Source organism: Dipodomys merriami, unplaced genomic scaffold, assembly GCF_024711535.1.
Source record: "Dipodomys merriami isolate MVZ:Mamm:240054 unplaced genomic scaffold, mDipMer1.0.p SCAF_766, whole genome shotgun sequence".
Classification (NCBI taxonomy): Eukaryota; Metazoa; Chordata; class Mammalia; order Rodentia; family Heteromyidae; genus Dipodomys; species Dipodomys merriami.
The window spans coordinates 166,390-182,634 of NW_027206364.1; the positions used below are offsets into that span (position 1 = coordinate 166,390).

At 41.9% G+C, this 16,245-nt stretch overlaps 1 non-coding gene across 1 annotated transcript; it reads right to left on the reverse strand.

Annotated features, from left to right (window-relative positions):
• Nucleotides 1–5,072: 5,072 nt before the first annotated feature.
• On the reverse strand, nt 5,073–5,210 carry LOC138818475 (small nucleolar RNA SNORA8). The gene has a single exon (XR_011369149.1). It is a non-coding gene; the product is annotated as a small nucleolar RNA SNORA8 (small nucleolar RNA).
• Nucleotides 5,211–16,245: the final 11,035 nt, after the last annotated feature.

Below are 16,245 nucleotides of genomic sequence, written 5' to 3' on the forward strand. Positions count from 1 at the left end.
TGATTCTTTGTATAGCTTTTTTGGATTCTAATTCATTTAATTCTGATTTAATTTTAATCATTTCTTTCCGTCTACAGGATTGGGGTTTATCTTGCTGCTCTTTTTCAAGGAGGTTAAGATGTGTCATTAAATTGTTAGATTCAGATCTTTCCAATTTGTTGATGTAGGAGCTCAGAGCTTTAAACTTGCCTCTGAGTACTGCCTTTGCTGTGTCCCAGAGGAGCTGGCAATTTGTGTGTTCATTTTTGTTGAATAGCAAGAACATTTAAATTTCCTTTCTAATCTCTTCCATGACCCACTCATGATTCAGCAGTGTGTTGTTCAGCCTCTATGTGATACCGGACTTTCTTTGGTGGCTTTTGGTGTTGAGTTCTAATTTTATTCCCTTGTCCTCAGAGAGAATGCAAGGTATAACTTCAATGTTTCTGAATTTAGACAAGTTTGCTGTGTGGCCTAAAATGTGGTCTATTTTAGAAAACGTTCCATGTGCTGCTGAAGAAAACGTGTATTCTGATGCTGCTGGGTGAAATGTTCGGTAAATGTCTGTTAAGTCTAGTTGATCTATGCAGCTGTTTAGATCTGCGGTTTCTCTGTTGAGTTTTTGCTGAGTTGATCTATCTAGTGGGGAGAGTGGTGTGTTAAAATCCCCAACATTTAATGTCTTTGGATCTATATGGGATTTGAGGGAAAGTAGTGTTTCTTTGATAAATTTGGGTGCTCCCTTGTTTGGCGAATAGATATTTAGAATTGTAATATCCTCCTGAAGGAGGGATCCTTTAATTAGTATGTAGCGACCTTCTTTATCTCTTCTCACGAATTTTAATTTGAAGTCTATTTTATCTGATATTAGGATTGCAACTCCCGCCTGTTTATGGGGGCCGTTTGCTTGGTAGATTTTGTTCCAGCCTTTAACATTGAAAATGTGTTTGTTTTTACGGGCAAGATGTGACTCCTGCAGGCAGCAGATAGAAGGGTCTTGTTTTTTAATCCAACTAGACATTCTATGTCGCTTAATTGGAGAGTTCAGTCCGATAACGTTAAGAGATAGGACTGAGAGGTATTTGGGAGTTCCTGCCATGTTATCCACCTTCTTGGGGGCTGCGAAAACTGGGTTCTTCCTATGGTTCTTGGATTCTCAGTTTGGGTGCAGTTTCTTGGCCTTTATTGTGGTCTTGTTGGTTTTCTATGTGTAGGACATCTTTAAGAATCTTTTGTATGGCTGGTTTGGTGGAGATGTATTGTTTCAATTTTTCTTTGCTATGGAAGGTTTTTATTTGGCCTTCAGTTATGAAGGAGAGTTTAGCTGGGTACAGTATTCTTTGTTGATAGTTGTTTGTTATTAGGGCATGGCATACATCATTCCAGGCTCTTCTTGCTTTGATTGTCTCTGCTGAGAAATCTGAAGTGATTCTAAGTGATTTCCCTTTATAAGTGGTTAACCGTTTCTCCTTGACAGTTTAAGGATCTTTTCCTTGGTCTGAGTTGATCCTGTGTGGATTATAATGTGATGGTGGGATGTCCTATTCTGGTCTGGTCTATTTGGGGTTCTAAAAGCTTCTTGTATCTGAATAGTGCTATCTTTTTGTATGTTTGGGAAGTTCTCTGCTAGGATCCTGTTAAACAAATTTCCTAGACCATTAACTTCTATTTCTAGGTGCTCCTCTACACCGACTATCCTTAAGTTAGGCCTTCTGATGGTGTCTTCCAGGTGTTGGATAGATCTATCATATTTCTAGGACTTGTCTTTTATGGTTGTTTGTTCTTTCTCTATAATATCTACGCTGTCTTCAATCCCTGAGATTAGATCTTCTGCATGGTCTAACCTGCTGTCAATACTCTCTACTTTGTTTTTTTTTAAATCTCTTTTCCTTCTAAATGGTCAGCTTTGATGGCTTCAAATTCTTTGTTGAAGCTCTGTTTTAGGTCTTGTATGAATTTCTTTACTTCCTTAATTTGGTGTTCAGTGTTTGTTCTCAAATCACTTAGTTGATTGGTTATGGTTTCTTTGGACCCCTATTCCTTCTGTTGGGTTCCATTCAGCATTCCCTTTGTGGTCTCCCTGACTTCCTTCAGCTCTTTGTTAATGGATTCCATGAATGCCTTTAGTGATCTTTGTGTGTTCTCTACCTGGTCTCTCAATTCCTGTATTACTCTTTGATTAGCTTCCTCGTGTTCGTGGGATTCCTGCAGTTCTCTTTGAGTGTTCTCAGCCTGCTCACGCTATTCATCCCTTTCTCTTGAGTATTCTCAAGCTGCTCACGCAAATCCTGTATCAGTTTTTGAGTAGCTTCCTCACACTTATAATATTCCTGTATAAACTTTTGGGATGCCTCCTCTCTCTCCCTATCATGCTCATACAGAGTCCTTTGTAAGTTGTCAACCTTTTCATTTGTCATGTTTGCCAGCAGTGTTTGTAGAGCTACTTGGGAACTCTCCTGTGGATCATTTATTATCTGTTCTGTCCCCTGATTATCAAGATTGGGAATTAAGATACCAGGATTTGCCATTTTTCTTGTGTTTTTCCGGCTTACTCTGACCATTTGAGATGAAAATAGCACCAGTTTTGTGCTAGAACCCTATCTTAAGGCAACCATAAACCAGAGTTTGCATTTGTACAGTCAATAGTCTACAGATACAATCTAGTTCAACAGATATATCTATTCAACATCAAACAACTATATGTTAATGAGCTTTGAACCACAGAGAAGTATTTGGAAACCAGAAATTATTAGGGTTAGGGAGAGATGTGGGTAAAAAATAGGAATAGATTGGTGTGGGGAGGCACAGGGAGAGTTAACTATGTCCTAATCTCAATGCAGGAAATAGGTTGGGTAGGATGCAAGTAGAGAGAGAGAGAAAAAGAAGAAAGGGAAAGGGAAATGAAAAGAGACCAAAAAAAATATAAACTTAAAAATTAATATTATTATGGAGAAAAAAAAGACAAGCTATTTAGAGAGGAATGTGAATATATTGAGAGAAGGGGAGGGACATAGAGGAGTTGTGAAAAACTTAACAAAATGCTTAAAATATTATATAGGTATAAAGAGGTAGTACTGCTATTAAGGAATTGAAGTCTCAGAGGTTTTGAATTGAGTAATAAATTTGTGGATTAAGTGTGTACACAATGGGGGATAGGGTCTACTTGTTAAGTAAGGGTATATCTGAGGATGTGCAGGACAAGAGTTAAGTCACGTAAAGCAGAACAAAAGAGAGGAAAAGGTGAAAAGAATAAGAAAGGGAGAAATAAAGATCAGAAGATCAGTAGAGCTAAACAAAAAACAAAAAGATAATTTAAAAAAGAAAGAAAAAGAGAAAGAAGACAAGAAAAGATAGGAAAACGCACATTCAAGTATTCCTAAAATAAAAATTATAAGAGAAAAAAAAGTTTCTGGAAAACAATTTTATTCAAAAAAGGAAAAAATTAAAGATTAATAAAAGTTTTAGAAAAAAACAATTATAAATATATAAGGTACCAAAAGAAGAAGAAGAAGAAGAAGAAAAAATTTCTTTGATTTTTTTTTTGGTTTTTTTGGGAGGGGTGGGAAGAATCCTATATCTCCTTTTTGTCTGTAACCAGCCTCTTGTTGGAGTCTCTGGTCAGCTTGGGGTCCTGTGGCTTGATTGTTTTCTTAAGTCAGTTTGTTCGATCAGGCAGAAAAATGCTCTGTTTTACCCAAGATTTTGAGATCCCCCTCCCTGGTTAGTTTTCTGGGAGGGTGATCTGCTTTGAGAATCACAAATGAGGGGGATGCAGTGATGAGGCTAGGTTCTGGGTAGAGTTGAGGCCTTTCAACAAACAGTTGCTTTTCCCTCGGGCTATTTTGTGAAAAACTCACAGCGCCCAGCCTGGAGCCATTCTCAGGGTGTCTGTATTTCAATTGATTGTGGAGGCTGCTAGAGGGAGGGGCAGTCTCTGGCTCTGGTTACCCAGAGCGGAAAGCCACTCTTATGGCTGGCGCCTGAGCTGGGTGACTTTTCCCTGGATGGAGCTGAGTCTGGCAGGTCACTTTGCCGTTAAGTTCTTGTGACCTGCTCAATGACTCATTTTATTCCAAGGCCTGAGTTGGAGCTAGCAGCTCCTCTGAGCTTTGTCGGTATCCAAGATGGAGATCACTGTTGCTGGGGGGGAAGGGGTGGCCTTCCCTCCTCTGCTCCCTGAGATGGAGTGAGGACGTCAGGCTTGTACTCACGCCGAGTCTTGGATCCTGGGTCGTCTCTGGTCTGCAAACTGCAGGATGAAGATGTCCGCCCCTTTTCAGTTCTTGCTGGTGTTGAGTAGAATCCGCTCCCCCACTGCGTCTGGCTTCTTCGTCCCGGACTCTCTGTGGCTCAGGTATGGGTGCCCTGCAGTTGCCGCCGCGACCCTGCTGCCACCGTGGCGGCTGCTGGCAAGCGCTCAGATGTGTCTCCTTGCCTTGGCTTCCCCTCTCTTGCCTAACTCTCTGTCCTGTGATGGCACACTTGGTGTGATTCTCTGGCTTAGGACTGTTCACTGGAACTCTAAAACTGCTTTCTATGCAAGAGCTTGTTCAGATTCCAGCTTCTCCTCCGCCATCTTCCCCCTAAAAATTTTTTAAAGTTTACATATATTCATACATACATACATATATACACATACATATATGTGTGTATGTATATTTTTTATTTGAAGTCAATAAATTTTATTTAATCATTTTTACATGTTGTAATTCCTTCACTGCCCATCAAACTGATGCTCAAGATTTCTCTTGAAATCTAAGGGAGCCCTTTTTGAAGCAAACAATTTTCAAGCCAGCCATACCACTGCTCGGGAGGCCAAAATCTAGTTGCTATGTTCAAATGGCCAACCAAAAGCAGAAACTCTGATCAGCCCTGCCACAAATCTTTTATTAGGGCTTCTTTTAGCACTATTACAGAATTACTGATGACACACCTAAAATCTTTGAAATGTCATTTTGCAAGCAAATTTTGGGATCACTTTTTAAGTCCAACAGCTTGATTCAACTGCTGAATGCCTGCCTAGAGAAAGAAAAGCATTTGCTGAAAAGATCAGTTATCCTAAGTATTATCAATATGAATTGTGAAACTGCATATATTGTATCAATAGAAATACCAGGTTTACCATGGACAAAGCCAAGAAAACCAACGATGCCAGATATTGAGTTTCTATTGCACTGTCCTTTGAACACATCAGCAGGAGGTATTGCTGAATGCAAGTACCATACAGTGTAATGTAAGTGTGTGTGTGTGTATATATATATATATATATATATATATATATATATATATATATATGTCGTGGGGTTTGAACTCTGGGCCTGGGCACTCTCCCTGAGCCTCTCTGTGCTCAAAGATAGCCTTCTACAACTTGAGCCACAGCACCACTTCCAGCTTTTTCTGTTTTTCTGAGGAATCGAATCCAGGGCTTCATGCATGAGAGGCAAGCACTCTATCCTTAAGCCACATTCCCAGCCCCAATGTGAAGTTTTTAAGTGGCAAGATCACATAAAATAATAACAATTATTACTATTGAGTATGGCATACTCAAGTCTATGAAGTTTACCTAGGAAGCAAGTTTTGCAGAGATCCATGTCACTGCATTAAAGACACCGGTAGCAGTGCTAGGGGAGCAATCTCATGACATCCATCACAAGAGATGTCCATATTTAGCATGTCACAGTAGCGAGCAATGAACATGGGCATCTGTAAGTTCTAGTCCAACCAGACTAGGAAGGGGGACCTGAGCTGATCCTGATCCATCCCTCCCAGCCACCCCTCACCCATTGAAGACTTTAGGAAGAACTATTTCTAGGTGGTGGAGCAAGGCAGAGGCACCATGGTCTTTTACAACCAGAACGTGGATAAAGAGGACAGACCACACACATGATCCCAGTGGCCCGTGAGCTCAACCTTTATTGTGGAAGTAGAGGAATCAGAATGGATTTCTCAGGGACCGTCCCCCAACAGAAATCCATGTTTCTCCTGCAAAAGTTCTGACTCTGTCACGTGCACATTGATTTGTATAACACACCAGATAGGGACCTGTGTGTCATACACACACATGCACACACACACACACACTCAGCCATCATGGGTTTGTGTCACCTAGCTACCCACCCTGGAAATGATCATCCCACCTAAACTCAGCAGACGAAGCAAAGCCTATTCCCTGTCGGTGGATTGACTACATCTCCCTTTTGAGCTCTCCTAATGAGTGATCCAAGCGGTGAAGACAAATGCAAATTTTCTTGCAGATAAACAGTCATTGAACATTCTGAAATAGAATGGTCTCCAACATGACAACAGTCCTGGGGTTTGAACTCAGGACCCTTAGCGCGCTGTCCCAGAGCTTCTTTTTTGCTCAAGGCTGGGCATTCTACCACTTTAGCCACAGCACCACTCCTGGCTTCTGTGTGTGTGTGTGTGTGTGTGTATGTGTTATAATGAGGAATTGAACGCAGGGCTTCATGCATGCTAGGAAAGCACTGTACCACATTTTGTGCCCTAGGGTAATGTTTTGTTTTGTTGTTTTAAATTTTCATTGTAAATGCATTGAACAGGGGAGTTACAGTTAATAAGAGAAGTAATGAGAGCCAGTCACCTGTGGCTCATGCCTGTCATTCCAGCTACTCAGGAGGAGGCTGACATCTAGAGGATCATGGGCAAACTGGAAGTCCTGCCATATTTGTGGTTCAGTGTGGTACTGAGCACCAGCCTGGATCTGAAGAAGCTAGGGGACAGTGCCCAGGACCCAGAGTAAAAATGGTAGAATGCTAATCTTGAGCACAAAAAGCCCAGGGCCATAGTGTGTTTTGAACTCAGGGCCATGGATTACTGTACCTGAGGTTCTTCAGCTCTAGCCTGGACACTACCACATTGAGCCTTAAATATAGCACAACTTCTGGTTTGTTGGTAGTTTCATGAGCGATCATAATCTCAAGGACTCTCCTTGCCCTAAGGCTGGTGATCCTATCAGATCTCAGCCTCCTCCTGAGTAACCATACTTGTCTAGGCTGCATTGAATTATGCATCTTCCTGATTTCCTTGTCATGTCCAAAACGAGCTTTACAACATCGGTGCAGGGGGGGGGAGTGGGGGGGAAGGAGAAGGATTGGGATTGGGGAGGAGGGGGGGGCTGGGAAGGGACGTGAAGGGTAAACAAAAGGAGGAGGCTGCAATGCTTGGTAAGAAATGTACGCATTATCCTGCCCATGTAATTGTAACCCCTCTGTACACTATGTTCACAAATAAAATTAAATTAAAAAAAAAAGAAAAAAAAAAGAAAAGGGACAGAGTCTGACTGAGGAGAAGCTCGCCCGAGAGGAACCTCTGGTTTCCAGCTTCCAACACATCCTGGAAACAGGCGAGTTTCCAGGATCCTCTTCCCTCCAGAATACCCCCAAATCCTGAAATTGAAATCCTTCCCCTAAGAGCCCTGGCCTTGGTCCAATCAAACCTCTTTCCATAATCCTGTAATTTTTTTTGTTTAATTTCTTCTCCCTCGTCCTGTTTTTCTTTTTTTTTTTTTAAATTTCTCCCTACAGATTATTGTCCCCAGGAATAAGGACCCAGCCTGTTCGTGGAAGCCCTTTATTCTGGGTGTATAATGTTCCAGGTTGGAATTAAAAATTCGCTCTCGAAGGAGGCTGTGGTCATAATTCACGTGTCCAAAATGAGTGTTTTTTTTGGGGGGGTGGGTCACTTGGGGAAGAAGAAAGACAGAATGATGTGGGACAGGAAGCAGTGGGATTTCTTTCTTCTCTGCTCACTTCCTTCCTCACAGGTAGACTTCCCTTCACAGGCAGAAACTTGTCCAGGAATCTGCTTCCCACCCCCACACACCCCATTCCAGCAGAATAGTCCTCTGGGAAGTTGAACAATCCTTGCTTTCCAGAAGTTTTTTGTTTTTTGCTTTTTTTTTTCCTCTCCTACGAGGTCATCTATCTTGACTTCCAGCTTTGCTACTTCCTCCTCCTCATCCTTCTCCGCCCCTTCTCCTGAAATTTGTGCTCCCACAATACTTAACCTAGTGATCCAGTAAACCACATCCTAAACATATCATTCTTACATGGATGATTGACTCAATGTCCCCTGCCCAGCCCATTCCAATGGAATGATTGGACAAACTGAATTCTAGAAAAGAACCCTAGAGTAGTTATTATTATTATTATTATTATTATTATTATTATTATTATTATTATTATTATTATTATTATTATTATTATTATTCAGAATAACTCCAGGCTCACACCTGCCATCCTAGCTACTCAGGAGGCTGAAATCTGGAGGATCGTGGTTCAAAGCCTGATTTCTCTCCTTACCCAACCATCAGAACCTAGGAATGCAGAGGATTGGGTTAGACTCAAACTACACCCTTTGGTCCATTCGTTGTTCAGTCCAAGGTGGGGATGGAGTAAGAATTATTTCTTATTAGCCCATGAAACACGAGGAAATCACAGTGTGTGCTTTTCCTGGGTCCATCCCCAGACTCACAGGGATGCCCACCCCAAAAATATTAGCCGTAATTCAACATGGGTCCCCAAGAACTCAGGCTCACTCGACATCAGTGGTAGAGATTTTTACTCTGGTCATGCGAGTGGTGGCACAAGAAACCAATAAAGGCGCTGGAAGGGTTGGGAGAGAGAGCGGGGAAACTTCCACCAGGTCCAGGCAGAAGAGGGTTTAGAACCAAACTTCTGGGCTGGGCCAGATGAAGGTGTGTACAGTGAGCACAGGGCAGAGAGAGAGGAAATAGTAGAGGTGAGCAAGGGGGTGTGTGGGTGGAGAGCACTCAGAACTGACCTCAGGGTCTTGGGGGTGGAGAACTTGTCATAGTCTGAGTGAAAGGTGATGGGGCAGAGGAGGAAGTGAGTTCAGAGGAAGAAGTGAGCTCAGTGGGTGAGGAAGTGACTTCAGAGGAAGAGACAGTGGTCTTAGAGGCACAGGAAGTGAGCTCAGAGGAAGAAGTGAGTGAAGCCCCGGGGGGGCTGGTCAGTCTGAAGGAGGCATGATGGGGCAGAGGAGGAAGTTCCCCAGATGGTTAGGAAGTGACTGCAGAGGAAGAGGAAGTGGCCTCTGAGGAAAAGGAAGAGGAAATGGCCTCAGAAGAAGAGGAAGTGGCCTCAGAGGGAGAAAGTGACTGTGGGACCTGTGGGGGACCCATCATTGTCTGCAGGAGGCATGATGAGGCAGAAGAGGAAGCTCTTCAAATGCTTAGGAAGTGACCTCAGAGGATGAGGTAGTACATTCAGAGAAATAGGAAGTGAGCTCTGAGGAAAAGGAAGCACACTAAGAGGAAGAGGAAGTGAGCTCAGAAGAAGAGGAAGTGACCTCAGCAGAAGGGAAAATGATCTCAGAGGAATAAGAAATCACCTCTGATGCTTAGGAAGTCACCTCAGATGCTTAGGAAGTTACCTCAGAGCCTGAGATTCTTTGCCTACTCAATGATTGATGGTGACAGGTGTTTCTTTACTGGTTTGGGGCTGGTGATCTCTGCTAAGGCTACAGTGCTTCCTACTTAGCAATGGAGAACGTTGTGTCCCTCCTGGGGAAAATTCCTGTACATCCTCCCCAGCTGTGTGATTTCAGTCTGTGATCCCCCCTTCAGGGGTCAGTTTTCAAAGATTGTCCATAGGCTGCCCCAGGTGATTGAAGTCCAGACTCGAACTTCCTCCCTGGACACACATCATGATGAACTAATGTGCAGAATTGGAAGACAATGAGAGAGAGAGAGAGAGGGGGGGGGGAGGGAGAGGGAGAGGAAGAGAGGGAGAGAGGGAGAGAGAGATGGGGAGGGAGAGAGGGAATAATTTTCTGATGGAGGAAATGACACAGACAGACAGCCAATATTCACTTGGATTCCTTCAAGAAAAACTGTGATCCTCGTATGGACTAGAGTATTTGGGGTGACTTGGTTTGTTTTTTTTATTGTTGTTGTTTGTAAATGACATGTGTGGGATTAGAACTCAGGGCCTGGGGGTGCTGTCCATGAATTTTTTGTTTGGTTCCAGACTGGCCTTCAATCACCTGAGCCATACAGCTCCATCTTCCAGTTTGGGGTTATTAATGGTCGGGCATGGGGGGTCAAGTCTCAATAGACATTTCCTGCTAGAGCTGAGTTTGTCCTTCAGCAGCTTCTATTCCCTTCAAGATGGGCAAAAGAGAAAGAGAAAATAGGAATGGTTGCTACTATTACATAGGAAAATGACATTTTTAAGAAGTCGGCCTGTGTCTTGAAAGTTTGGTGTCTTTCTGTTGTCTATAGGCAGAAAGTTTTGCCCTTCCTGGTGAGGAATGTCAGAGGAATTGAACCTACACACCCAACTTAGTGAATATTTGGGGAAATTGAGACTGTAGCCTCATCAAAATGAGGCCTTAGGAATACCAGGAGCCTTCAACATGGGAAGACTTCCTCCATGTCCCACTACAAATAGCCCTCAACCCACAATGCAGGTGCTAGGCTTCGACTCTGTCAACGGAAGAGGACATTGGGAGGCCTCTTCTTTATTTCATAGGATACACACTGAGTTCTCACACTTATCTTCATTCCTCTAACTTAACTTCACTTGACCCCACCACACCTATTTCAAGTCCCCACTTCCATTTGTTTACTTGGTTGAATTTTTATTCTTTCTAAGGAATTACACTCTTTACTATAAGCCTTGAATCTACAGTACTTCCATAATACATGTGTGCGTTGACTTGCATGCCACCCAGCACATCAAATAATCCATGCACACTCTGTATTATATGGGGTATACTACACCAGAACACCAATGCATTCCCTGCATGGCTCGAAAAGTACATCATTTTCTCAACACAAACAAGAAGATCTGTAATTGCACAGAGGACAATCTCAAATGCAAATGAGCATACTTCCAGAGATCATCTCTTCAGTCCTTTCTAAATCTGAGAAAGTCTGATCAGCAAAAGCATTGACATACATAATAAGGTCAATAAATAATGTAATATTTGCTTATGTGATACAGTAGTAATGTAACATTTGTAATAAAAGATGCTGAAATCTGGCTGTTTATTTGTATTTTGCTCACAAATACACTGACTGGTGTCAAGTTGAGGTTGACAGGTGAGTGTTACGTGACATCCTTCAGAAATCAATAGGAAACAAGGCCCAAGAGAGACAGTACTTGGTCATTTGTCCTAATGGCCACTTAACAAGGTCTACCTAAGGTCAGATAACAATTAGACTGATCCTAAGAAGATTTTTCTGGAAGGACTCCATTGGAGAAAGTTGGGATGAAATTCACACAGAGGAAAGCCAGGGAAAGAAATATTAAACTGAAATCCCTTCCATGTGAGATTCTAATCCTGTTGCTGGATAGACATCAAAAGTTGGACTATACACTGAAATTTTCCATGGTGTGGATTTCAAAGGTCGGAGAATGTACTGAAAATCTACATGTAGACATGAAATACATTCTGAATGAGAACAGTTTCTTAGTGAAGAGTGTGTTAGTTCTGCCTGCGATGAGAAAGAGTAATTAAGTAATACCACGACCACTACCTTTAGGACAGCATTTGCAAAAGACTTCATCCTAAACGAAGAGGTCACTGAGGATCTGAACTTATACTGCGGAGCATAATTTGGGTCTATATTGTGTAGCTTATTTTCCATAAGTCCTACTTGAGCTAATGTTTGTACTCTATTGTAACCCAGAAAATCATTTGAAAGCAGATGTCTAATAAAGAACTAGAAATGGCAATAAAAGACATGAAGAAATGCCAAAAAGAAAAACAAAAAACAGACAAGAATCCTATATATATATATATATATATATATATATATATATATATATATATATATATATATATATATATAATAAAGCATCTGGGTGGGTAGAGGAGGGAGGGGTGAGAATGTTCGAAGGGTAACATTGATAAAAATGTATTCTATTCAAAAACTGCTTTTATAAAAATAATGCATCCTTTGTGCAACTACTTTATGATCATAAATATGTAGAAATACATAAAAAATAAAGCAATATGAAATAAGGAACTCCTTTGTGAGTCTTGATGACTTTACCACAATCCTAGGGTAAGAGAGTTGGTAGGATTTGTGTCTCACCCTTACAGGATTTGAAACTAGGGTGCTCTTCTCTGCTTGCATTAATTGTGTTGGTGCATAAAAAAGTACTGAACAACATGTTAGATGACCGCAAGCCATTGGGAAATGCAATAGTTAATGTAGATACATATATATTTACATTTAGTTATATATCGTTATATGTAAATAAATATGTAAAGTTTATATATATAAAACCTTTATTCCAACAAGAACACAGGGAATTTTCATGGAAGGGTCAATCAGAAAATAGGATTAAGCAAGAAGGAAGAAGGAAGTAGTTCAAGGCTGACACTGACCTTATCTTGACTTCAAAAGATGCTGCCTTTTCCAGGTGTAACAAAGGTGTCCCAAAGACACCAGGTGTCTTTAGTGTATCTGGAACACTTTAGGCATCCATCAAAAAGAAAGGAAAATGATTTATTCAGTGCGAATAGCAAAGCTAGATTTGCACTGGGTGAAAGATGAATTATTTTTGTGTTCAGAACCAAAGCATCTGAAAAACAAGCATAGGACTAACCTCAGAACAAAGTCATTATCTCATGAACATTTTGAAAAAATGTCCATGTTTCTGTTTCTGAGAAGCTTATGAACATCAAATACTTTTTTTTGTTTGTTTGTTTTTTGGGTCCGGTCGTGGGGCCTGAACACTGGGCTTGGACACTGTCCCTCAGCTCTTTAGCTCAAGGCTAGCGCTCTAACACTTGAGCCACAGCACCACTTCCAGGTTTTTTCCTTTTGCTTATGTGGTGCTGAGGAATGGAATCCAGGGCCTCATGCATGCAAGGCAAGTGCTGTAACACTGAGCCACCTTCCCATCCCCTCAAATATATTTTATCTCCAGGCTACCAGACCTCCAGTGGGACTGACTGATATTTAAAAATATCTATAAATGATAAATGGAGCGGCTAGGAAACTGGCTTAGTGGTAGAATGCTGGCCTAGCATGCATGACGCCCTGGGTTTGATTTCTCAGTATACAACATTCACAGAAAAAGTCAGAAGTGGTGCTGTGACTGAATTGGTAAAGCCTTGAGCAAAAGAAGCTCAAGGCTCTGAGTTCAAGCCCCAGGACTGTCAAAAAAAGATAAATACTTTTGTCAATTGGTGGTACAACTATTTTCTTTAGATATCAGGGACTGTGAGAAGGTAAAAAATATTGAGATAAATGGGCCTTGGGCCACCAGAAATATGTTTGTGTTGCACCCATCTATTGCATGAAGAAATTTGATGCAAAAATAAAAATAAAAAAACAAAAAACTTCTGATCAGTCAAGATGGAGAAATCAGACCACCGAATTCATACAGAAATCTGTCCAGATCCATTGTGTAGCCATGACATGCAACTTTCTGTCTTTTCTGAGAGTGTTTTCTCCTGGTTTCCTTCTGCTCCACATGAACAACCATACTGGATGAATGAATAGCATGGGAAGAACAAATCAATAGGACCATATTCCTGAATCAGGTTAAGAATTGCCATTTGTGCCTTTTTCCTGTGCTTTTCTTTCTTCAGCAAGAAATGTAATCTGAGAGAAGCATGGTAGGCCTGCAATTTATGTTATACATGATTTGTTGATGATTGGATGTCATCCCATGATTGGATTGAAGGGGGAGGCTGCTATCTTGGATTGCAGAGCAATGTTCTTTGGGTTCCACCAAGGTCATAGAGACAAGCTACACCCTCCTTTCCCCGCCCCCCTGCCCTTGCAAGGTAGAAGTAGAGACCCATGGATGTAGATAACCAATCTCCTGACCTAACTAGGACAGAAGGAGGAGGAAGAGCCATGCCTGTCCTTGCAACCCCTGCCTCCCATTGTTCTCCTTAAACCACCTTGAAGGTCACTGGGATCCACTTTATTTTCCTCTAAGCTAATCCAATTAGTCTGAGAATCCCAGTCACTGCCCATCCACCCCCTTTCTGCCAGCGAGGGACAGTCAGAGAACAATTTCAGGAGGACAAATGGTCATTATGAATCAGGCCTGTGGATCAATGGTATAAAAGGAGGGAATCTATTCATATTCTCTCTACCACACCTGTACTGCTCTGAGCTTCTGTAGGACAAGGACAACCAGCATCAACATGATGAAGGCTCTGCACTTACCCTGCTGTTTGGTGAGGCCTGTGCAGGCCAAAGATCTCAGGTCCAGCCATCAGAGGGATCCCTGAATGGGCATGTTCATCTTGCATGGCCCGTGTGTGTGTTTGCGTGTGTGTGTGTGTGTGTGTGTGTGTGTGTGTGTGTGTGTGTAAAATGTGCCAGTTTTGTGTGTGTATGTGCATTTGTGTGTAAGAGAGAGAGATTCTGTTTGATAACATGTGGATTCAATGTGTCTTCATAATCAGGAAAATGCCTTTGCACCTTTCAACTCCCTGTCGTGTGACAAAGGTGTCCTCTTCAATCCAAAAGCTAAGGCAACAGTATCGTTATTAGACTGGATCACATGTCGTGCCTACATGGAATCCCTAACTCACTCTCCACATGCAATGGTTCCCAAGCATGTCTCTCTCGGTCCTGGTGTCACAGTGTGGGAGACTCCACACAAATTGGCAAGGCCTGGCCTCATTTTCTTCTCTTGCCCAGTCAGGAATGGCTTCTTTGGTGCTGGATAAAGGGAACTGAGGGGAATCAGGAGAGTGCTGGCCTTTTGCCTTTGGGACATGGGTCATTTACGTGATTGGCAAGTGGCACACCCTAGCCATCTTTGTGGACAAGCCAGAGAAGATCCAGGAGGGCAGACCCTTGAGAGGCCTGCTCTGACATATTAAGGCTCCTGAAGGTGGTAAACCCATGACCGTGGACTTTTATAACAAGTAGGCAAAACCTTCTCTCTCATTCCCTGCCTCCATACCTCTCCAGAATTGATTGACAGAGCCTGTGGCTTCTCACATATCTGGGACATTTGATCCTGCATGCAGACAGGGACATATTTAGATAATGACATCATTGCTGGTTTCAATCCATGAATGGATAGTATGAGCTCTGTGGAGACCACACTGTCTGGAAGAGCATTCTAGAAGAATCCTCTTCCCTTGACACTAGCACAAAACTATGCAACTAACAGCCAAAGCCCTGGTGGCTCATGCCTGTAATCCCAGATGCTCAGGAGGTGGAATCTCAGAGAGTGAGGTCTGAAACCAGCCCAGGCAAGCATATCCATTAGGAACATAACTATCAAAAACCAGAATGTAGAGCTGTGGTTCGAGTGCTACACCACCAGCCTTGAGCAAAACACAAGACCTGAGGATGAGCTCTCTGGTTCTGAGTTCAAACCACAAGACTTGCACAAAAATGACAAAGAATGGTGATGAAAAGAATCAGAACAAGTACCATAAGTTATTCAAAGCATTTCCCCCGGTTGATGTCCTCCTTGGCTACTCGAAAGGTCTGGAAGAAGTAGCTGGGATTTGTGGATAGGAAATAAAGACTTGGTTGTTGTTCTGTTGTTGTTTTCTTGTTATCTTACAGGCAAACTGGGGAGTGACAAAAATACACTGTTGTGGGTGAGCTGAGGGAGGATGGGGTCTATGTAGGAGAGTGTGAGTACAACGCGGTATAGACAGAAAACTGGACTCAAAGCAGGGGTGTGCACATGGTTGGGAGATTCATGGAGGTCACTTCAGGTGTTACATCAATAGCTTTGAATTCTAGAAACATCCAAGAGTCGGACATTATCAGAATTAAGAAAATACAATCGACATCCAAGGTGCTCAGTTCTTCCTAGAAAATTTTATTATTTTATTGTTTATTTTATTATTATATTTATTGTTAAATATTTTTAACCATTCTATTTTATTATTTATTATTTTATTATTCATTTTCAAAAATGGCCTCTGAGTGGTTACACATGGGAGTCACCATTTATGAGAGCGGCAAATACATCAGATCTTGATAGATGTCTCCACATTTGGGTGTATGTGTGGGCAGGGGGTGTGGATAGCTTTGGCAGTGGGACACAATTTTTTAAATCATGCTGCATGCGTATTTAAAAAAAAATCTGAAAACTATATAAACAGGTGATACAGATGTGATCAGCCCCAGCTCCTGACTCTTAAGTTATCAGCACATATATTTATTCATTGTAATAGGTTTTTCTTTTGTTTGTGTGTTGGTGCAAATCAATTCCCTTTCAACAGAGTGAGAGGGGGAGGAGATGGATGAATTAGCATTGTAAGGAAATGTCCATG